Consider the following 23,261-nt stretch of genomic DNA (forward strand, 5'->3'; position numbering starts at 1 on the left):
GACTTCTCCACCCCCTGATGCTGCCTGGCTTGCTGTGTTCTTCCAGCCTCCTGCTTGGCTACTTTGGATTCCAGCATCTGCAGTTTTCTTGTCCCTAACCAGATTTGCCTGTGTATCAAGAAACAATTTGCAGGGAGCTGCTGTGGGTGGTGGTGGTGGGGACAGAAAGAGGGCTCGCATCTTCAACTATTCCCTCAAGCCACAGCAAATTGTCTTTGTCTGTCTCATCTTACGCAGGATTCAGATTTCTCTCTTGCACTGAAGTGAAAGTAAATGAGCCATTGTCATTTGGAGCACATTTTTGTCGACTGTTTTTTCTCGATAGGTATGCTTTAACATGTAAACATAAGAATAAACTGAATAATACAACCCCTAGATCAATAGAACATCAAGAACAAAATGCAACAAATGCCTACAATACAACAGAGTTTGTATTGTGTGGCTTGATAAATCCTCTCTCCATTTCAAATCTCATTGATGTACACAAAAGCTACCTAGTCATTTATTTGAATCATAACAAGGAATATTTCAGAATATGTAAGATCCTCAGCAGTCAACTGGCAAATCATTAATCGACTGGCCGAAAACAAGAAAATGAAATGTAAGCAACAGCTTGGATTCAGATGTAAGGACTTCTGAATGTAATTGGTTGGTTCTATAAACACTTTTGAATTGGATTTCAACTTTGGCAGAATTCCATCATTTTATCATCTGCTGAACACTGCAAGAAGAAATGACTTCTTTTTTATTCTATCTGCCGCAGTTATTTCATCGTGAAACATTGCAGTTCTTGTCTTGGATATTCATTCTCAGGCATCTACTTCTATCTAGGACATGAACTGTATTCCCACTGATGTTGGATGAACAACATGTTTAAAGGTGGAAGTTTCATAACTGCACTGTCACATTTGAAAGATTACAGCTTGGAGTGACAGCCTTCTGTCTTGCAAAACCATGGTTTGCATTATGGTCTCAACAATATATTAAACATCTCCTTGTTTGGCTCAGGAGACCCAGTCTCTTGTCCAATGTCTGCTCCATTTGATGCAGAGGAAGACAACAGGTGGGCACCCTTGTTTCTCTGGCCTCAGTTCACACTGGACCCCTCTTTTTAGTCAGCTGAACCTTTTCATTCCTAATCACCCCTTTCAATCCCAACTAAACTGCAGTGGAGATGATGATGTAGACGTAGCATCATTTGTAATTCAGAGGTCTGGGCTATTTCTCTGTAGTCCTGGGTTCAAATCTCACCAAGGCAGCTAATGGAATTTCACAAAATCATAGAGTTGCTGCTGTGCAGAAGATGGCCATCCACCATGATGACTCGAAGCAGCAGAAAGCTAGAATAGGAATGTGTATATAAACTACACTGTAACGGCAAGTTAGCAGGTGGTCTGATAACTAAACCTGTCGGAGATTTTCAAACAAGTTAAATCTACATGATTTACCTATCTGGTAATACAACAGTAATTCGATGTTATGGAACACCATATAAAAATACAACATTCTCAAACTCTCTTTTCTTCTTGAACACTGACATCGTTCCTGATGAAGGGCTTTTGCCCAAAATGTTGGTTCTCCTGCTCCTCGAATGCTGCCTGACCTGCTGTGCTTTTCCAGCACCATTCTCTCCTTACTGACATCTGTCCTAATATCCTCTTACTGCAGCTCATTGTTAATTCTCACTTATAACTCTCCTTAAAGACAGTTTACTATACTATAATAAGTGTAAAGTTGCCATAACTCCACTCTCATTAGAAGGAGGAACACTGGTGGCTTAATCTGAAGTCAACCAACCCTCAGATGAGGGTAGAGATTAGGAAGGAGAGATGCTCATAGTAACCGCAACCAATGTGGGAAATGAACTCAAGCTGTTGCTGTCACTCCATGTGGAGTAAGCCAGCCATCTAAGTTAGGCAACTCCATTATAATAAAGGGAAGCAAGCTAACGTTTCGAGGCTAGATGGTTCTTCATCAGAGCTTGAGACTAGACTCGAAATGTTAGCCTGCTTTCTCTCCATAGCTGCTGCCTGTCCTGTTTTGATCTCCAGCATTTGTTGTTTTCAGTACAGATTCCAGCGCCTGCAGTAATATGTTCCTCCACCATAATAAACACAGGTTACTGTTGCTGCATAATGTTTTTAATGATCAGGATGATAACAGTAAACCAATGAATACCCAATGAAAAATACCACTTTAACTGTAAAATACTTTGAGAATGTGTTAAGGTAGTATATGAATGTAAGTTCTTTGTAAAACATTTTTAAATGCAGTGAGTAACTGTTTACTCTGCAAATTACAAAAAGAAACATTTTAGATTTCACTGTTTCTTCCTGATCAGCAACATATCAATTTGATTCCAGTTGAATTGCACAATACATTCAGACTCTATAATAGCCCCAGTGTATATTTGTGATAATTTGAAGCACCAATTTAGACAAGTTACCAAAATCAGAACTTTGATAATGCTAGTCGAACAATAAAGCTACATTAAATTCAATCATGCTCCAACAATATAAGTCTGTAAGTATGACTGAGTGCAGAAAAGGGAAACCAGACTTTTTCTCACTCAGCTCCATCTGTGCAGGACATTGGAAAATAGGAACAGGAGTAAGGCCACTCGGCCCTTTGAGCCTGCTCTGCCAATCAATGTGATCATGGCCAATCATTCATCTTAGTCTCCTGTTCCAATTTTCACTCCATGTTCTTTGATTCCTCTAGTTCTAAGAAATATATCTGATTTCTTCTTGAAAACATTCAATGTTTTGGCCTCATCAGCTTTTTCTGTGGCAGATAATTCCACTCACTGGAGGAACAAATTTCTCCTCATCCCAGTCCTAAATGGCCTAGTCCAATACATCGGGCTGTAACTACTGTGTCTGGATTCCCTGGTCATCAGGAACACACTTCCTGCATTTACCCTGTCTAGTCCCGTTAGAATTTCATAGGTTTCTATGAGGTGCCCTGTCTAAACACCAGTGAATATATTCCTAATCGCTGCAGTCTCTACTCATGGCATGGTGGCTCAGTGGTTAGGACTGTTTTTCACAACGTCAGAGACCCACCCTTGGGTGACTGTGTGCAGCTTGCACATTCCCCCTATGTCTGCTTGGGTTTTCTCTAGGTGCTCTGGTATCGTCGCCGGTGTTCAATGATATGCAAATTAGGTGGATTGGCCATGCTAAATTGTTCCATAGTGTGCAGACTAGGTGGATTAACCATGGGAAATATGGGGTTAGGATTTGAGGCCCTTTGGAGGGCCAGTGTGGACTCAATGGATTGGATGCTTTCTATTTAGGTATGGGGATTCCATGATTCATACACTTGTCTTATTATCCCAGGAATCAGTCTGACCTGTACAGCTGTTCTGGAAGTGTGAGTGCTAGAGTTTATAGACCATCACTAGCAATAAAACTGCTTTAAGATATGCAAGGTTCGAGGATCCAATGCACAAATATTCCACTTTGAGATCTTTCTTTTCAAACAGGCTTTATAGCCTCCTCATTTAAGTCATCTGCATTAATTAATGACACTCTGATCTGAGAGCTGTACCTGAAACTGGCGTAATCTAGGTCTTGACTGATTTTGGAGCTGACTACTGTTTAATTAACACGACTGAACATTATTGTTTCGAGTGGCTGAGGGATCAATAACAAGGGCAGAGATTTAACTCGATTGACAAATGGAACCCGGCCAGCGGCATATGAGGAAAAGCCTTTTACACAAGCAGCTATTAGGATTTGGAATGCGCTGCTTGATGACATGGTGAATATTGATTCAATTGTAGCCTTCAACAGGGAATTGGATAAATACTGAAAGGAGAATAAATTTGAGGGAACATGTGGAAATGACAGGGGTGTTGGTGTCTGAAAAAAGTCAGTGCAGAATTAATGGATTTGATTTTGGTTTTACTGACATTCCCAGTAAAACATTTTGGCAAGTTTACATTGCTGTTACAGTTGAAAGTTAACCCCATTCCAGACATGATGCTTTTTGTCCTGTGTTATAACAGTGGCATTTCAGAAGATACTTAATCAGTTGCAAAGCACTTTGAAAGGTCACGAGGTCACAAAAGATGCTATGTAAAGGACATCTTCTGATTTTTAAAAACGTGTAGGGAGCATAACTATTTATTTATATAAATGTTAAAATGAACCTAAAGGGTATATAATGGCCCCTAACCATCTCCAGCTGTTTTCTGAATCCTTGCTACAATTTCATATTGCCTCTCATGACATGATAGAGAGGAACTGTTAAGCTTCCTGAATGTGGCTGTTTTACTGTCTCTCAGCTAATTTCTATGAAGAAGTAGAAATTTCTGCTGATACCTCTGTAAAGTGTCTCTGGCCAAATGTCCGTGGGGTGAGTTGTGAAAGCTGTTCCTTAGGCATGAAAAGAAACTATGCCAAGCTTCCTGGCTTTGTGTCTGCGCCTTAATGGAAAGGCAAACAGCAGTAACATGGGCCCGGTATCTCTGGCTTAGGGGCAAAGCTCAAAAAAGCAATGCAAGGTGATGCTATGAGTATCTAGGTAGGCTCAGAGTGGGTGTGTTGTATAGGAATAAGTGAAGAGCCTGGAGATACCTCTTGAGGGAGAAAGCATAGCAGTTTTGGTCAAAGTCCTTGAAGAAGTGATGGTTCCTGAATTAGAATCTATATGTGGTTAGAAGCAGGAAGTGAGCAGTGACCCCTTATTGGATATTTATTAGAGACCTCTAATTAGTGGGGAGGCAGTAGAAGAGAGCATTTGTAGGCAGATAGTGGGAATCTGCAAGGCAAGTGATTACAATTACCCTAGGGTAGAGTGGGATAAAGATAGAGTGTGGAGCATGGAAGTGAAGAAATTCTTGCAACGTGTCAGGAGAACTTTCTCGAACAGTACATTTCTAGTCCTACTCCCAGGGAGGGAGCTGTGCTGGAACTGGATCTGGAATGGGAGACAGGCCAAGTGGGGAATTCCAGAGTGGGGCTATAAGGTTCATAGACTCATACAGCATGGAAACAAACCCTTTGGTCCAACCATAATCCCAAACCAAACCAATCCCACCTGCCTGCTCCTGGCCCATATCTGTCCAAACCCTTTCCTATTCATGTATTTATCCAAATGTCTTTGTAATTGTACCCACATTCACCACTTCCTCTGGAAATTCATTCCACACACGATCCACCCTCTCTGCCCCTCATGTCTTTTTAAAAAATCTTTCCTCTCTTACCTTAAAAATATGCCCCCTTCTCTTGAAATCCCTCACTTTAGGGAAACAACACCCGCTATTTACCTTATCTATACCCCTCACGATTTTATAAATCTCTATGAGGTCACCCTTCAACTTCCTACGCGCTGGTGAAAAATGTCCCAGTCTATCCAGCCTCGCCTAATAACTGGAACTCTCCAATCCTGACAACATCCTGGTAAATCTCTTCTGAACGCTCTCCAGCTTGCCAAAGGATAACTCAATGACTAAGATCCCAGGCTGGAAAAGGGAAGGTTTCAGGGGTCCAAAAGTTGAACTGGACCAGGTTGTTTGGAAATGCATTTTGATGAATAAAACAATGGATGAGAAATGGGATACTTTCAAAAGAGAGATGAATAGAGTGTAAGCTGGGTACATATCCATGGGAAATAAATATGGGGTATCCAAAGCTAGAGTACCCTGATGATTAAGAATAAGGATAAGAAAATAAGGATAAGAAAATAAGGAAGAGAAAGGAAGTGAATGATGCATAACAATCGGAATCAAGAAGAATCCTTTCAATGCAAGAGAGAGACCAAGACTGAATAAAGGGAGATTAAGAGGAAAGATGGCAGGCTGTACCAAATCAAATCGTAAAATGTGCATCAAACATATTAATAGATTAATAAGGGATAGAGTGGGACCTGTTAGGAATAAGCAGGGCAATCTGCTCTCTGAAGTAAAGTGTATGACAGAGTCACTAAATGAGTACTTTGCTGCTGTTTTTACCAAATTAGAAAGTGATGACATTGGTTCAATGGCAATTGTGAGTGTTGAGCAACTGAGTAGTATAGTGATGGATAAAGAAGAGGAACTAAAAAGGCTGGCAGCACTCCAGGTAAAGAGGTTGCCAGGCCTGGTTGGGCTTATGCCCGAAATGTCGATTCTCCTTCTCCTTTGATGCTGCCTGACCTGCTGTGCTTTTCCAGCAACACATTTTTAAGTTCATGCACCCTAGATTGCTGAGCGAGGTAAGGGAGCAAACTGTGGAGCCGTTGACAGAAATTTTCCAAGCCTCTCTGAATACAGGATTAGTCCCAGGGCAACGAGAGGATCGCAAATCTGACACCATTGTTTAAGAAAGAGGCAAATGATAACCCAGGAAACTGCAGAACTCTCAGCTTGACATCAATAGGGGAAAAACTGATGGAGCCAATACAGGCTAAGATAAATATTAATACTAGACAGTCAACATGTCAAGGGCAAGTCATGTCTGACAAATTTAATTGAGTTCTTTGATGAGTTGGCACAGGCAGTGAATGAGGGTAATGCTGTGGATGTTATATATTTGGACGTTAGAAAGCATTTGATACAGTGTCATGAGGTAGGTTGGTTAGCAAATTAGAAATATTTGGGATTAATGGGTCTTTGGCACCACAGATAAGTACTTGGCTAAACAATAGGAAACAGAGGGTAGGTATGGATGGGCATTTCTCAGATTGGAGACGAGTTGAAAGTGGTATTCCCTAGGGATCCATGTTGGGATCCTTGCTTTGTCTGATTTATATAAATAATTTGGAAATGGGGGCTGAGGGCAAATTTTGCAGCTGACATAAAGACAGGGAGAATAGTGAATATCAGGAATACACTGAGCAACTTTGGAGGGACATTGACAAGTTGGCCAAATGGATCAATTTCAAGGCAGAAAAATGTGAGGCAATGCATTTTGGTTGAAGTAACATGGAGAAACAATACAGACCTCAATGGGACAACCTTGAGAAGATTACAGGAGCAGAGGTACCTTGAGGTTCATGGGTATAGTTATCTGAAGGTGGCCAGGCAAATTGAAATAGTTGTTATGAAGCCTTACAGAATTCTTGGGTTTATAAGCAGAGGCATAGAGTATAGAAACAAGGAAGTAATACTACACCTCTACAAATCGTTGGTCAGACCACATTTGCAGTATTGTGTTCATTTCTGGTGGACCTTATTTAAGGAAGGATGTTAGTGCAAAGGAGATTTACTCGAAGGTTACCAGAAATGAGGGGGATTTTAGGTACAAAGTAAGAGTAGAGAAATTGGACTTATTCTACTTGGAGCAGAGAAGATAAGAGGTGACTTTATTGAGATATACAAAATCATGAGCGATTTTGACAGGGTAAAGCAGGTTATTTTGTTTCCACTGGTTGCTTTGTCAGTAACTAGACATCACAATTTCAAGATTGTCAGCAAGAGAGCTAGGAGAGAGATGAGGAGAAACCTCTTAGAGTTGTTAGGATTTGGATTGCATTGCCTGGGAGACGAGTGGAGATGGATTCCATAAGAGGTTTCAAAACAGAGCTGGATATATATTTGAAAATGACGATGTTAGAGGGCTAAGGAAAGAGGGCTGGAGAGTGGGATTAGATCAGTTGCTCTTTCAGGAGCTGGTACAGATATGAGGGGTCACATAGCCTCCTTGTGTACTGTAAGTTCTGTGGTCTAGTCCATGTGCTGAGTGTATGTCCCTGAGCACACATTTTGTCTTCAGCAATACAATGAGAGTTCCCCCAGCAGCCCCAGGTGCAACATTGAAGTGCAGAAGTGTCCTGTAAATGGACAGAAATGTTCCAGGAGGGTTTTTTAAGATACTGACACATGTCAGATGCCGTGTTCATGGGGTGCATGGGGACAGTGCCCATGTAGTATGCCCTGAGATGTCAGTGTCAATGGATGTTGTTTGGAGCAAGCAGGGTGTTGGATCCCTCAGGTGTTTAGCCTGGTTTCCTTGTCACATGTCACTGACATCGGGCTTGTTTGGTGAATTTGGTAAGGTGGCAGGCTGAACATTAATGAGGGAAGGTGTACCACCAGTAGGGCATATGACAATCAATGATGACTGTCAATGAGCATCTCACTGCTGTCTGGTGAGAATCTCACCACACTGCTCATGAAAAGCAGAAAAGATGGAACTGAACATCGTGTTGGTTCTTGTCATACTTGTCACTGGATTCTGCCACTCATCCCACCACAATACGTCACTCAGACCCCTTTACAATTCAGACCAATTATTGTAATAAATTGATAAAATATAGCACGGGAATCATGGAACCTCTACAGTGTGGAAGCAGGCCATTGGGCCCATCAGGCTCACACTGACCCTCGAAAGAACATCCCACCCAGACCAACATCAACCCATGATCTGAGGCTCTTTTATTTAGCCTGTGCATCTCTGAAGACACCTTGTACTTCAATCACCAAGGTGCAAAACAACTTGAACAGATGCATTGTACTTTTAACTAGAATCCAATTTATCAAATAATATTCAGAAATTAGTGGGCCATTACATTTGGGATTACGTTAAATTATTTCTACATTTGCAGTGCTTAAAGATATTTTATCTCCTTCCAAGCTGATTATCCATTTGATATTATTGTTCATTAAAGCTTACTGGTCTTGATAATAAGGTATAAAATCCATATTTCAATTAACAACTTTTAATTAAATGTGGATTTAAAAACCTTTCTGTATCTGTAATTTTAACCAGATGCTCAATATTAAATATTTAGTTATATAGTTTAACAAAATTTTGCAGAAGTTTGGAGCAACCTCAACATACTAAAATAATATGAATTTGTGATCCTACTTAAGATTTCTGCAAATGTAAAATTTGAATATTAATAATTCATGTCAGTGGACCAAAGACTGGTCTCATGCAAACTATTCCAATTTCTCAATTGTATTCTCTGTCACAAAAGCTTCAGATATAATCACTTTTTGTGGGCTTGAGTTTGAATGATTGTGGATCCCTGGATTGTTCTTTTGCACATAAGTCAATGAAAGAACATTGAATATTATTTTCAACAAGGCATCTTGTGGTAGTCGCATGCTTTTCGATAATTGTGTGTTTACTGGAGATCACCTGCTTGTGTTACAGTTTCTGTTTTGGAATCTGTTCAGGGGTAGTTCGTGATTAGCCTGCTGAAGAACAGGGGTTGGCCAGCTCAGCTTTCCTGTTTTGGGAAAATCCTTGTTGTAAATCCAGTTATTATCCCTTTGAGAACAAACGCATGATACTGTGTGTCCTAAGGAAATGGTGTTTGCAAAGATCCTGCAGACAGTTGCCTGTATTTGGTGATCTATGGTAGGTGAAAGTGAGGACTGAAGATGCTGGTGATCAGGGTCGAGAGTTTGGTGCTGGAAAAGCACAGCAGGTCAGCCAGCATCCGAGGAGCAGGAAAATCAACATTTCAGACAATAAGCCCTTCATCGGGAATGAGGCTCTTATTCCTGATGAATGGCTTATGCCCGAAACGTCGATTCTCCTGCTCCTTGGATCCTGGCTGACCTGCTGTGCTTTTCCAGCACCATGCTCTCCACTCCGATATAGGGTAGGTGACAGTCTAATGGCATTATAACAGGGCTGTAAATCTACAGACCCTGGTAACATTCTGGGGACCTGGGTTAAAATCCTACCATGGCAGTTGATGAAGTTTGAGTTCAATAAAAAAAGAAATCTGGAATTAAGAGTCTGATTTTGACCATGAATCCATTATCATTTGTTGGAGAAATCCATCAGGCTCACTCATATCCTTTTGGGAAGGAAACTGCCAAGCTTACCTGGGCCAGCCTACATGTGACTCCAGAGCCATAGCAATAAGACCATAAGACATAGGAACAGAAACTAGGCCATTCAGCCCATTGGATCTGCTCTGCCATTTAATAATGACTGATAAGTTTCTCAACTGCTTTCTGCCCGTAACCCTTGATTCCCTTGACAATCAAGAACCTATCTATTTCAGTCTTAAATACATTCAATGACCTAGCCTTCACAGCCTTCTGTGACAGTGAATTCCATAGATTCCCCACTCTCTGGCTGAAGAAGTTTCTGCTAATCTCCGTTCTGAAAGGTCTTCCCTTTGCTCTAAGACTGCGCCCTCAGGTCCTAGTCTCTCCTACCAAAGGAAACACCTTCCCAACATCCACTTTGTCCAAGCCATTCAGACTTCAGTAAGTTTCTATTAGATCCCTCTCCTCCCCTACCCCCCCCCATCCTTCTAAACTCTATCGAGTATAGGCTCAGAGTCCTCTAATGTTCTAATGTGGTTGACTCTTAACTTCCCTCTGGGAAATTAGGGATGGGCAATGATACTGGCCTAGTCAGTGATGCCCACATCCCATGAATGAAGTAAAACAAAATCACTACACAAGCCAGACCAATGACCATCTGAACAGTCCACAATTCATTCTTTATGTCATCAATAGTTAATAATCAGTGGCTAAAAGAGTATTTTTTTCATGAAGTGAATCTCTCCAGAGAGAGGAATCCTTTATCCCCCTTTTCCTGGTGTGAATGGTTTGTGTGTGCCTATGTGTTTTGGGGTATTGAAGGGTAGATGATTTTTTTTTCATATTTCAAACTGTAGTGATTGTAATGAGGTCAGCCAAATGGATTTCATAGCATATGAGTTCCCTGATTAGGGCTGTTAATCTGGTCCAATCAGGGAGCCCTAGCTGACAGATATAAACAGGAATCTCGGGGGTTCTGTTCACTCTGAGAGCTGGCTCTAAGAGAGCTGGATCAGTGTCAAGGATTGTCCACGTGTAAATAAAGGATGATTTGGGGATGGGGTACCAACCTCTGTGGAAATATTTCAAACTACAGCTGCCAACTTGTACACAGCAAGCTCCTACAATTTTCTAAGAGCAGACAATCAGGATTTGTTTTGTGATGTTGCTAGTGGGATAAATATTAATCAGGACAATTCCATGTTCTTCTATAAAACAGCACCATATGATCATTTACTGCTGCCTGAAAGGGCAGACAGGGTCTCAATATATGCCTCATTTGAAAAATGCACATCCAACAGTACAGCATTTTCACAGTGCTCCACTGAACTGTCAAGCCTCATTTCTGTGAACGTTGTAATTTAGAGACAACCCTGCTACTGAGTGAGCCACCACTGGTGCACAACTGCACTGTACTGAGGGAGTCCTGCACTGTCAGAGATACCATTTTAAAAACAAAGTTAACAACTTACATTGACAGAGTATTAAGATGTCCCAATGTATTTCATAGGAGCATTATGAACAAAATGTGACCATGTAAATGGATCTTAGGATTGGTGAATGTCATGATGATGGGTAAGAACTCCAATGTTCAATGGAGACTCTCAACTTCTGATTCCAAATCTTAAAAAAAAACAGGAATCTCGGGGGTTCTGTTCACTGTGAGAGCTGGCCCTCAGGGAGCTGGATCAGTGTCAAGGACTCTCCACGGGGAAAGTAAAGGATGACTTGGTGACAGGATACTGGCCTCTGTGGAGTTATTTCAGAAATTGCCTTACATTCTCATCAAATAAGTTTCAATTTTTACAATAAATCAAAAATATTGCTTATTAAAGAAACTTACTTGATGGACTGTTTGATTCTAAACCTACTACAGAGATATCTAACGAGTCAGATTGGTAACTGCATAATTCTAAACTGTGATGGGTGGAGGCGGGACTAAAGTGAAATATAGTATACTCCTCCAGACTCACTCATGACATTTCCAAAATAGTCACAAGAGATAGGACTCACCAATTCATGCCTTGAAATAAAACCATCTATAATAACTTGAGGAGTCCACATGTCACTATGTATCAGAAAGTGCTGGAGAAATTCCATAGGTTTGGTAGTACCTACGGAGAGAGAAACAGAGTAACAGAGTAAACATTTCAAGTCCAGTATGACTTAAGAAGTCTTTTTTATATTCACTCATGGATCATGGGCATGCTTGGCTGGACCCGTCCCTAGTTGCCCCTTGAGAAGGTGGGGGTGAGCTGCCTTCTTGAACTGCTGCATTCCACCTGCTGTGGGTTGACCCACAATGCCATGAGGGAGGGAGTTCCAGGATTTTGACCCAGTGGCACAGTAAGTCTCAAAACGTTAATTCTGTTTCTCTCTGTTTTTATTTCAGACTTCCAGCATCCACAGTATTATTGATGGGTTCAGTATGTCTCTCAGGTCAACTTCCCAAAGTGGCCCGTCAACCCAGTTCAGTATTGAAAGAATTGTCATTTTTCAGATGATGAATTAAATGCAGCCCTGTCTACCTCTATGGGAAGCTCAGCTAGACATTGATGGTGATGTAGAGGGAAGAGAGTGGAGAGATAGCCCTGCATCCTGGCTGTCCTTCCTCCCTCAACCAACCACGACAAAAGGAAACAAAATCATTCAGCTCACTGCAATCTGTAGTTTTTTGCAACCCACTTCATTTTATGTGGAAAGTTTGCAGTAATGGCAAGGAGCTATGTAAATTCACACCTTGCTGAATATTAAAATGTTATGAGCCTCTCCTCGTAAAAAAAGATTAAAACAAATTGAAGTTTTTTAAGGCAGGGGTAGATGGATTATTGGTGACCAAAGAGACAAAAAGCTAACAGAAGGATCCAGGAATGTAGAGTTGAGGCTCAAATCAGATCAGTCATGATCTTACTTAATGGCAGAACAGGCTAGAAGGGCAGAGTGGCCTTCTCTTATGGCTTGTTCATGTGTAGGGAAATGTGCTTAGTCAAAAAGAAAGAGGAGGCCTATGGAAGGATTAGGAAACTGAAAACAGACAGGGTTCCTGAAAAACACCAAGACAGCAGGAATTAACTCAAACAAGGAATTAGGAGGGCTAAAAGGGCCCATGAAATATCCATGGAAAGCTGGATTCAGGAAAATCCTAAGGTGTTTGAAATGTACATGAGGAGCAAGAGGGTAGCTAGGGAAAGGGTAGATCCAGTTAAGGATAAAGGAGGGAATTTATGCGTGGAGCTGGAGGAAGCAGGTGAAATCATTAATGAATACTCAGCATTGGCATTCACACAGAGAAGGACATGGTGGATAGTGAATCTAGAGAGGTATGTTGATATTCTGGGGCATATTGACATAAAAAAAGGAGGTGCTGGGTGTTTTGAAAAGAGATGTCCCCAGGACCAATTGGAATCCATGCAGAATGCCAAGGGAAGCAGGTGAAGAAATTGCTGTGGTCTTGTACGCATCCTTTTATCTTCTTTAGTCTCAGGAGAGGGTCCAAAGGACTGGAGAGTGGCCAATACTGTTCCTTTTTTAAAGAAGGGTAAGAATAATCTGGGAAATTAAAGGCCAGTGAGTCTTAAATCAGTGATTGGGAAATAATTAGAAGAGATTGTTAGGATAGGAGTTACTCTCATTTGTGGGGGGACGGTTGTGTCTCACAAACTTGCTTGTGATTTTTGAGGAAGTGGCAAAGATGACTGAGGGCAGGGTAGTGGATGTTGTCTGTATGGACTTTAAGGAGGTTAAAACTGTGTTGCTGGAAAAGCACAGCAGGTCAGGCAGCATCAAAGGAACAGGAGAATCGATGTTTCGGGCATAAGCCCTTCTTCAGGAATGAGGAGGGTGTGTCAAGCAAGCTAAGATAAAAGGTAGGGAGGAGGGACTTGGGGGAGGGGCGTTGGGAATACGATAGGTGGAAGGAGGTTAAGGTGAGGGTGATAGGCTGGAGAGGGGGTGGAGGCGGAGAGGTCGGGAAGAAGATTGCAGGTCAAGAAGGCGGTGCTGAGTCTAAGGGTTTGGACTGAGAAAAGGTGGGGGTAGGGGAAATGAGAAAGCTGGAGATATCTGCATTCATCCCTTGTGGTTGGAGGTTTCCTAGGCGGAAGATGAGACGCTCTTCCTCCAGGCGTCGTGTTGCCATGGTCTTTAACAAGGCTTTGATAATGTCTCGCAAGACAGGCTGATACAATGGGTGAAGTCACATGGGATCTGCGGTGAGTTGGTAAGTTAGATATCGAACTAGCTTAGGCATAGAAGATAGAGTAGCAGTGGAAGAGTGTTTTTCAAATTGGAGATCTATAACCAGGGGGCTGGGGTTCGCCCTGTATATTAAAAAAATCAGAGGAAAATGTGGGTGACCTGGTTAGTAATTTTGCGGATGACACAAAGTTTGGGGGAACTACAGATAGAGAGGAGGATTGTCAGAGGATACAGCAGGACATATATAGGCTGGGCTCTTGGGTGGAGAAATGGCAAATGGAGTTTAATCTGGACAAATGTGAGGTGATGCATTTTGGAAGATCTAATGCAGGAGTGAAGTGTACAATAAATGGCAGAACACTTCGTAGCATCAACATTCAGAGGGATCTGGGTGTACAGATCTAGAGTTCTCTAAAAGTGACAACACAAGTGGATAAGGTGGTCAAGAAGGTATATAGCATGCTTGCCTTCATCAGACAGGGCACAGAGTATGAAAATTGCCAAATTGTGTTGCAGCTGTATTGAACTTTAGTGAGGCCACATTTGGAATATTTTGTACAGTTCTGGTCGCCACTCTACCAGAAGAATGTGGAGACTTTGGAGAGAGTACAGAAACAGTTTATCAGGATATTCCCTGGTTTGGAGAGTATTAGCTGTGAGGAGAGATTGGACAAACTTGGTTTGTTTTCATTTGAACGTCAACGGACCTAATAGAAGTTTACTAAATTATGAGAGGCGTGGCTAGAATGAATAGTCAGACTCTCTGTTCCAGGTTAGAAATGTCAATTATGAAGGTGCATAAGTTTAAGGTAAAAGTGGGTAGGTCTAAAGGAGATTTGAGAGGCAGTTTCTTTTTACACAGAGGGTGGTAGTGCCTGGCATGCACAGCCAGAGAAAGTGGTGGTGGTGGTGGAGATGGTGGTGGCTATAAGAGCAAAGTTTAAGAGGCATCTTGACAGATACATGAATGGACAGGGAATATAGGGATACGGACAGTTTAGAGGCAAAAGGTATTTAGAAAGGCATTGTGTGTTAGCATGGTCTTGGTGGGCTGGAAAGCCGTTGCTTTCCTGTTTTGTTATTTGTTCTTAGTAGTGGCTCTCTCAGACGGTTGTGGGTTCACACCCCAGTCTAGAAACCTGATCACAGCAATCCAGACAGACACTGAAGTGCAGTGTTGACCGCTACACTGTCAGCGTTGCTGCCTTTCATAAAACACGCAGAGCAGGAGTAGGCCCTTCAGCCCTTCAAGCCTGTTCTGTCATTCAATATGACCATGGCTGGCCAGTTCCCTATTCCCGCTTTCTCCCCATACCCTTTAATCCCTTTATGCTTATGAACTGTGTCTAACTCAGATGAGACATGGCTGTTTGTGAGATCTTGCTGTGCATAAATTGGCTGCTGATTTTCCTACATGGCAACAGTAACCCTTCACCATGGCTCCATTCAAAACGTCCTCAGTTGGATGGAAAGTGCATTGTGGTGTCCTGAGATGACAAAAGACATGATATAAACATGAGCATCCTTTTCTCCTGCTTTCAATGGAAAAGGGCAGCACAGAGGCTCAGTGGTTAGCACTGTTGCTTCACAGCACCAGGGACCCAGGTTCAGCCTCGGCTGACTGTCTGTGTGGAGTTTTCACATTCTCCCTGTGTCGCTGTAGGTTTCCTCCCACTGTCCAAAGATGTGCAGGTCAGGGGGATGGGCCAGGATAATTTGCCACATACTGTTCAGGGATGTGTAGCTAGATCAGCCATGGGGAGTACAGGAATGCTCTTCGGATGGTCAGCATGGATTCAATGGGCCAAATTGCCTGCCCTCACATTGTAGGGACTCTAAGGTATTCAATGTTCAGGAACTCTCTGTCCTTTGCCCACAAATACATGTAACTGTATTGTGGAACACAAATAGCAGAGAGTCAAGCAAAATTAATTCCTACAGATGACACAGTCGATGTTCCTTGTACTGATCTTATTTTCTCTACAGTGATAAAGAGTCTATGGGCCAGTTTAAGAAAGGTATCCATATGGAACTATGCATTATAAATATATACGTATACAAACCTATCACTTGTGTTTTTCACACTCTGCCTTCCTGATTGCAATGGGTTACAAAATATCAAAACGTAACACAACTGTGGAGAATGGAGCATGTTCCTGAAAAATGAAAGAAAAATCAATTCAAGACATTATAGAGCAAGTCAAGCTCATGAATATGTACCACAAGGAATAAAGATCATTACAGTATGCCTCATCATGACAGTATTCAAACCATCATATCAATATTACACAAACGTGTGCTATTTATATTGCTCATGTTTTACAGCTTTTAAAGTTCAATGGATAGATTTTTAATAGGACCTTGATACAAATTCACTTTATTAGCCATACACATTTCTATCAGCCTTTGATGTCAACTTATACAAGGAACTGAATTATTAATAGTTGAGAGGATTGTTTATCTTGGAATTATCATTTTTGACATGTATCCAAAATATTAAAAATATGATTAGGAGTGAGTATATCAAGCATTATGGCAACATGATTAAAATGATTAGAGTGGCAGAACAGAAAGGAAAGGCACTATTCTTATGAAGATATGATAGGAATAAAATCAGCCTTCCTAAACTGGCCTCAGCCTACAGGAGGATAAAAGAAATATTTTAGTTTTTAATTCATTCAGGAGATGTGGGGATCATTTGCCAGGCTAATATTTATTGCCCATCCCTAATTGTTAAGAGTCAACCATGTCATTAGTGAGACTGGAGTTACAATTAGGCCAGACCAGGTAAGGATGACAGATTTCTTTCCCTAAAAGGCATTAATGAACTCAATGGGCTTTTTCAACAATCAGTGTCTGCATTAGACTCTTAATTCCAGACTTCTTTTTAAATTGAGTTTAAATTCCACTATCTGCCATTACAGGATTCAATCCCAGGTTCCACAATATTACCTGGGTCTTGGAATTAATAGTTTAGCGATAATACCACTCGGCCATTGACTCCCCATTCCCTTTGCAATTACAATTTGATGTTATTAAACATCGTGCAATCATCATTAAAATTTAGAAATATCATTTGCTTAAAGATGAAATGTTTTATAAAACATCATTTTTCTCCTAAGTGCTTTGTTTCTAGTCTCTTTTATCTGAAGAAAGATCCCTGGACCCGGAAAATGTTGTCTTTGTTTCTTTCCCCATGGATGTAGTTAGACCTGTTGAGCTTTTCCAGCAGTCTCTGTGTTTGTTTCAGTGCCACACTTTATCACTTCTGACTCTCCAACATCTGCAGTCCTCACTTTCTCCGACAATTAGTTCTGCTATAACACAGTACTTCCATTTTCATGCAACCCCGTGTTTTAAGAAAATAGCATAATAACAGCACCATTTAAACTAATGGGGCCAGAATCACGTTATAAGCAATACACATTTTAAAACTTTATGCTATAGAAATAGTGTCCCCAATTCATCAATCATGTTCTAGTGAATTTGCATTAACGAGTCGTGCATTATAGCAGAATGACCTGAATTTAGTTTAAAATCGTGTTTATCTTGTTATGCGAGAACAAACCAACAGTCTTCCAAGTCCACCAAGCTGTATGTCACTAGTGTTACAGTGCTTCAATTCTACCATCTATCTGAACTAATTATCTTTCAAACCAACCTCTGATTTGCCTCCAGTATTTCAATCCTGAGCGACAGACACGGGATGTGATTCCCTAGGTACGTCTTATTTGAAACCAAAATATTTCCTGATTTCAAGTCCACACAGATACTTCACTTGGTCAGAGAGAGAGCATCTGACATGTATAATTGTGCCACCTGAGTTTACTGCCATTGTATGTTTGGCTAAAGGCTCAAAGTAGAGTAAAAAAGAAAAAACGTAGAAATGTAATCTACAAAATGGCAAAGGCATGTTGGAAAGTTATCCTAAAATTGAAAAATACCTTAAAAGTCTTCCTGAATATTGAGCAAGAGAAGATGCTTGTGCAAGCACTTAAATGAATGAAATAAAATCAAACGGTTCCAAAAATAAGCACTGAATGAAATTTTAAAAAGTTACAAGTTTAAAGGCTTACTGCTTTGGGGGACAATGACATAGGGGTGGGTTAATGGAGTATCAATCCAAATACATAATTCAAATTTCAGCACAGCAACTGGGCCATTTAAATCCAATCAATTAAATTAGAAGCTCACTTCAGCAATTGGAATGAGTAGAGTATTTATAGGATGAATGAACTGAATGAGTTGAACTGTCTTCCTCTTCATTTATAATTGTTGATTTCATGTACCCAAATTTCTGATGATAATACTGTTGGATTACCTTTACTTCCTTTCTTCAAATTTTCTGACAGAGCATTTATGAATCATTGATCATTCAGGCTTTTAAGCTCTGGTTTATTAATGTGCCTTTGGGAAGGAAGTCTATCATCCTTTCCATTTCTAGGATTTGAGGTGATTCCAGTTCTACAGCAGAATAGGTGCCTTGCCTTCCTGATGAAGGGCTCAAAATGTCGATCCTCCTGCTCCTCAGATGTTACCTGACCAGCTGTGCTTTTCCAGTACCACACTCTTCGTCTACCTTGCTGAGCTGAATGACCAATGAGCCATTCAATTGCATTCGAAGAGATTGTTCACCAGCACATTCTCAGGGGCAATTAGAGATGAGCAAAACATTTTGGCCAAGCTACAGGTGTCCACATTCCTGAGAATTAATCATAAAGAAATATAATTTTTTTTCACTCCCTGCTAGGAAGAGAGACAGAACAGTTCAGTAAATGCCTCCCTTTTTGTGTAAAGCTCCTATTGGCTGATTGTCTGACAGAATAAGGTCCTCGTCCTGTGCACCTAGCAGGGGCGTTGGTTCGCTCAGTTGGCTGGACGACCAGTGTATGATACAGAGTGATGCCAATAGCCTGGGTTCAATTTCTGCACCAGCTGAGGTTATCACAACCTTCTCAACCTCTTCCCCTTCTACCTGCGATGTGGTGACCCTCATGTTAAACCCCCACCAGCTATCTCACTTTCACCAATGAGAGATCTTGGTGACATTACCATGACACTATTTTGAGATTGTGTCCTGTATCCATGCTCGTCCTAAGTCCCATTCACTTATCACCTCAATCCTAGCTCCCCTACATTAGCTGCCTGCCAAGAATATCCTTGATGCTGAGATTCTCATTCTTGCTTTCCAGTCCTTCCAAGGTCTAGTCCTTCCCTACCTCAGTAAAGCAGTTTAAGAGGATCATGCAGGAGTTTGGAGAGAGAGCAGGAGACAGAGTCAGCAAGAGAGTAAGTTTTCCATTCATGGTAACGGAAACGAACCTTCAAAGTTTTCTCTAATCAGTTGAGGGGGATACAACTTCCTTCCCTGTAGGAAAATGCCAAACCCCCAGTCAACTCTCGTACAAGTGAAAGAATCCACAGACATTTCCCCCAAAACCTTGCACTGAAATAGAATGAATTGAAAGTTTGAATAAACAAAAAGAAAATGTTTGAGTTAATTTTATTATATATTTAAGAATACATATACTTAAACATTTGGTTATTGGTTTATCATGCATTAAAAGTGTAATATATGGTATAGTTGTGTTACAATCACCGTTGACAGCAATAACTTTTAACATGAGAAATGAATTTCCCTGCAGCAAGTGATGGAAATCATTGAACAATGAAATTTCACATTTAATCAAATTCGAAACCAGCTTAAATGATCAATGATTTATAAATGCTCTGTCAGAAAATTTGAAGAAAGGAAGTAAAGTTAATCCAACAGTATTATCATCAGAAAACTGGGTACTCAAGATCAACAATTGTAAATGAATAGGAAGACAATTCAACTCATTCAGTTCATTCATCCTATTAATCCTCAAGGTTTCCCATTGCAGCATTTAAATTACTTTTTTTAGACTCCCTACAGTGTGGAAACAGGCCCTTCAGCCCAACCAGTCCACACCGACCCTCCGAAGAGTAACCCACCCAGACCCATTTCCCTCTGACTAATGCACCTAACGCTATGGACAATTTAGCATGGCCAATTTACCTGACCTTCACATCTTTGGACTGTGGGAGGAAACCAGAGGAAACCCACGCAGACATGGGGAGAATGTGCAAACTCCACACAGACAGTCGCCCGAGGATGGAATCGAACCTGGGACCTCAGAGATTTTGTCCCTCCACCAATTCTACATAGAGATTCATTCTATGTTTTGTTGACTGGTGCATTATGAACCCAGCTAATATTATTTCTGGACAGGTCAGATTCCAGACTGAAATCTGCCTGGATAGATCATATCTTGTTTTATATTTTAGTTTTGAAAAGATGGTCTTTCACTCAGACACAAACATACATAACTGCAGATTTGGGTTTAACAATAAATCTAAGTTTTTATTAATGCAAAAGGATTGAAGATGAAGTTGAATACAACAAACTATTTTCATATATTGCAAATTTTAAAGCTGCAAACCACACAGTAAAATACTATCCCATTAATCCCCAAAACTCTCCATTATAATACCTGCACCAGAGAGAATTCCCTTCTCTATCCTACATAGTGTTTGATTTAGCTGTGACTTCAATTCCCAGTCATGAATCTGATTGCCTCTTCCTTGATTCATCATATAACTCAGCCTAGACTTTCTCAGCTTCATCCAATCCTCACAGAGTTTTAAACAAACACTTCTGGTCTGGAGCTTTTAGACTGAGGTAACATATTTCATAAGATTCCTAAACTTCCTCCCTTTCTTTTGCAGCAACTGTTTTGCATTTCCAGTTTTGTGAAAACTGCTGCAAAACTGACCAATTGTGACTCAAAAACCTTTATTTCCAAAGCTATGGATGTTTGTCCCCTAATTTTAAAAGACCAATCCCTGAAGTTCTGAACTGAGCCTTATGCATTACAACATTTACTTTGCTCTCTCATTAAAACTTGCCAATATAAACAAAACTCCATGACTTCCAACATATCTCTTTCTAATACTATGTTTTAATAGAAATCACTATGGCCACAGAAATACCTACAAGTTTTACACTAAACCCCTCAGATAGATAGGAAATGTATATGCCACTAGATCAAAATCAAAAGTCCAAAATAAATTATATTAATTCACACACTTTACATCACAGAGTGTATTTTTGATCTTGTTCGATCAGGTAAACATAGCTTGGTCATCCAGAACTTTATTTCTATTAGATTTGTTGAAATTATTGCCAGCAAAACCAAGTTAAGAAGGCTGATAAAAAGGGGCAGGGGAATATTAGACTGAGGAGCTACAGGAGGTAGTTGCTCTTCACCAGGAACCTACTTCACCTGGTCTGGTTGTCATTTCAGCTCCACTTTCTTGTCTGCCCCCATGATCCTTGACTCCCTCGTTTATCAAAAATCCATCTATCTCAGCCTTGAATAAACTCATTGACCCAGCTTCCAGTATTTACTGACAAAGGGAATTGTGCAGATGAACAAGCCTCAGAAAACAAAATCTTTTCATCCCACCCTAGCAAAGGGTTGACATCGACTTGATAAGCAAATGGGCTCCTTCTGTGCCACATCATCCTGTCGAACTTGAGTAAGACATATTTAGGATAAATATCAATAACCTGTTTTTGGCAGTGAATAACCAAGTAGAGGAATAATCTAAGAGACAATTAAGTGTTACGATAATGGAACTATTGGTTTTCCTCAGCAGCTCACTTAAGATAGACCAAATAAGGGAGCTCATGTTTTGTGACCTTGTGGAAGTAATTGCTGTGAAAGTTATTGCAAATCAATAGCTTTTTATAAATAAGCAAATACATCAGATCAATTTGTCCGCCAATGATGCGATGCAGTGTTTAGTTTTTTTTATAGCAACACCAACTGGAATGAGCAAAATATAAACCACAATCTCGATTCTCTCTAATTGATCTGTAATTTTCCCGCTGAAAACTTTTCATTAATTCTTGACCACATCGCTGATACCAATTTGAGGTAAACTGCCACAGTAAGTAAATATTCCCTGTAATGCTTTTTTGTTAATGTTTAGTTTTGATATTAAGTAGCCGAATGACTCACGAAGACTGCACATGACACCAACATAAAGGAGACTTCAGAGATTGAAATGTTGCTATTATCAGAAAAATATAAAAGTAACACAGACGCCCTTCTGCAGTGTACATGCATTTAGCCTTTGAATGTCTCTTTAGGGACATTAAGTCCAGGACATAAACGGTGTTTGCTTTTGACGATTTGAAGGGATTCCATTCTTTTGCTGTAAGTTACAACACTGGTATTTCCTAACCGATTTTGTACAATTTCCAATATAAACACTTACTAACACATTTTTGAGAGCTACTGGATTTTACTCAAAGTAAATTACAGGTCCCCGTCCCTGCTTTGTCAGAAGCAAAGCACAGTATTCCTTCCTATCCCACCATCAATGTTGGATCTACCATGCATCAGCTTTTCTAGACTGCCTTTTCTTTGGGCCAAGGCAGCCAAGTGCAAGTACAATCAAGATGTTTAAAATCAAGAAGAGTTTAGCTCGAGAAAATACTGTAAAGAGAAATTCTCTCCAATGGCTGAAACAAACAAATTTGAAGTGATTGTGAAAAGAATCAGGTGACAAGGAGTTAGAATTCGGAATGCACTGTTAAAGTGCTGGATCCAGTCTCGATAGTGGATGTCAGACAGTTTAAAAAAAACCCCGAATATTCCCTTGAAGGAGAACAAACATCACAGGAATATGGGGAAATGAGTAGAGGAATGGGAATATTTGGATTTCGCTTCAAACCAGCTACAAGGAATAGATTGTGATATTTGGGATCGCTGTCAGCAAACCTCTATTTTTTAAAAATATTACTAATTTTACCTTATTGTCTTTGATTCAGGCCTCATTGGTTTATACTGGTAGAGAAACAACCACAAGTCAGTCTTCATTAGAAGCTCTTGCAATAATAAGATGTCATTTCAATGCAGCTATATAGAACTTTAGTTATGTCACATTTGGAATATTGCACACAGTTCTGGTTGCTACATTACCAGAAGGATGTGGAGGCTTTGGACAGGGTACAGAAATACAGGAATGACTTTGTCCTGATGAAGGGCTCTTGTCCGAAACATCGATTTTCCTGCTCCTTACCTGCTGTGCTTTTCCAGCACCACTCTAATCTTGTTTCTAACCTCCATTATCTGCAGTACCCACTTCCGCCTAGGGTACAGAAATAGTTTACCAGGATGTTGCCTTGCTTGCAAAATCTTAGCTATGTGGAGAGGTTGGACAAATGTGGTTTGTTTTCACTTGAACATTGAAGAATGAGGGTCAATCTGATAGAAATTTACAAGATTATGAGAGGTATGGATGGAATGGATGG

The 23,261-nt window shown here is 40.5% G+C and overlaps 1 long non-coding RNA gene across 1 annotated transcript in view; it reads right to left on the minus strand.

The window, feature by feature from the left end:
* LOC122561520 (uncharacterized) overlaps positions 1–11,823 on the minus strand; it is a 40,526-nt gene extending 28,703 nt beyond the window's left edge. Inside the window, exon 1 of the long non-coding RNA XR_006315030.2 lies at positions 11,732–11,823. This is a non-coding gene — a long non-coding RNA (uncharacterized LOC122561520). The remainder of the gene's footprint in view (positions 1–11,731) is intronic.
* Between the last annotated feature and the right edge of the window lie 11,438 nt (positions 11,824–23,261).

This window comes from Chiloscyllium plagiosum, unplaced genomic scaffold (assembly GCF_037043375.1).
Source record: "Chiloscyllium plagiosum isolate Xiang-an unplaced genomic scaffold, Cpla_swu_hap1 HiC_scaffold_23, whole genome shotgun sequence".
NCBI lineage: Eukaryota > Metazoa > Chordata > Chondrichthyes > Orectolobiformes > Hemiscylliidae > Chiloscyllium > Chiloscyllium plagiosum.